This window comes from Tupaia chinensis, unplaced genomic scaffold (assembly GCF_000334495.1).
Source record: "Tupaia chinensis unplaced genomic scaffold, TupChi_1.0 Scaffold000532_1, whole genome shotgun sequence".
Classification (NCBI taxonomy): domain Eukaryota; kingdom Metazoa; phylum Chordata; class Mammalia; order Scandentia; family Tupaiidae; genus Tupaia; species Tupaia belangeri.
This window is the reverse complement of record NW_006160045.1, coordinates 9,419,736-9,419,951: the sequence shown is the minus strand read 5'-3', so window position 1 is coordinate 9,419,951 and position 216 is coordinate 9,419,736.

The following is a 216-nucleotide window of genomic DNA, read 5'->3' as shown; positions in this document are numbered from 1 at the left end:
CCTCCGGGCGCCCCCCCCTCGGCTCCTGCTCCGTGGATCACGCCCTCCGCGGCGGGCGGAGACTGCGGCGGCGGGGGCCGGGGGAAGGTGGGCGGCGGACCGGCGCCGCCACTGCAGTCGTGCGCACCAGCTTCTCGCAGGAAACTTGAGCCCAGCGGTGCAGAAGGGAGGGCGTGCGCGCGGAGCTGGGGCGGGTGGGGAGAACCGGGACTCTTT